This window comes from Adelges cooleyi, unplaced genomic scaffold, assembly GCF_023614345.1.
Source record: "Adelges cooleyi isolate 19-005CV unplaced genomic scaffold, UGA_ACOO_1.1 ACOO_flye_CR_arks_rails_tigmint_CR_PRNA_30, whole genome shotgun sequence".
NCBI classification, from domain to species: domain Eukaryota; kingdom Metazoa; phylum Arthropoda; class Insecta; order Hemiptera; family Adelgidae; genus Adelges; species Adelges cooleyi.
The window spans coordinates 24,031,561-24,032,876 of record NW_026095971.1 but is presented as its reverse complement, the minus strand read 5'-3'; positions in this window follow the sequence as shown (position 1 = coordinate 24,032,876).

Sequence of the window (1,316 nt, the reverse complement as noted above, 5' to 3'; positions counted from 1 at the left end):
ATAAGCAATTTTAGAAAATTCACTTTTTTTCGTCATTAAAGTTTTTAATTTAAGACGGGAAGTTAAGTGCGGTTAGGGTCATTTAAATTAAAATAATATCTAAACGAGTTACCAATATTAACCTCCAAGTGAATAAAATTACTCCTGCCAAAAGAAAAGATACCACATAATAAGCACTAGAACAATTTGCTCTGCTTGGATCCTTATTTTGTAACACTTATTTATTAACAATTGATTTTAATTCTACAAATAAAATATTATAAAAAATCGATTCTATTTTATCTTTAATCGTCTCTCAAAGACTTACACCTTGTTACTGTTACAGTTAGAAATGAAACATCTTTGTACGATCAATACTTGCGCCTAATTTCGGGTCATTATTACACGCTTAAATGATTATCACCATTTTCGACGTAACTTTCTTTTTTATATCCAATACAACTGATTTATATTGTACGTTTAAATAAATAAAACATATATTAAACCCTATTACTATATAAAATCGCAAGGTGCTCTATAACCCGGGGCTTAGTGAAAACTACTAGTTAGTAATAATATATACAGACGTTAATATATGAAATTATTTTATTTTTTATTTTTTAGACGTTAATGTTTGTTATCAACGATGCTATCGATATCCTTGAAGGAATAATTATATATAATGTACACAAATTGTTATGCGGTTATTGATTTAGCGTTTTGCGAAAAGTGCCTTGTCTAAAAAAGTGTTTTTCAAAATATTCAATTGTATAATATGGTTATGTTATTGAGCTGGATACAATAAAATTTCATGTCGCAATTTTCGCATTACGCTAAGAGATAAAATGTAAGTGATAAGAGATAATTGATAAGAAATGCGTGATAAGGATTAGAAATAAGAGATAAGATATATGATAAGAGATAAATGATTAGCGCAGATATATATATATATAATAAACTAGATTGCTAACTAGCGATAAGAATTGAAGCCGACGGTCCGCCGTTCTGGTGGGATTTATGTGTGTTATCAATGCATATTATATATATGTGTGTACATATTATTATATCAATATTGTATATATATCTGTGATTGTTATAAACGTATATTATTCTCACGTGATAAGGGTCTAGTTCCCACTAAGATGGCGGAAAGTGGCAGCTTCAATCTTCACTATTGGTGGCATTTACAGCAATCTAGTTTATTATATATATATATCTGTGATGATAAGACATGAGTTATAGGAGATAATGGATACGAAGTAAGCGATAAGTGATTAGAGATAAGATATACGAAATAAGACATGAGTGATAGGAGATAATTGATAAGATATAAGATA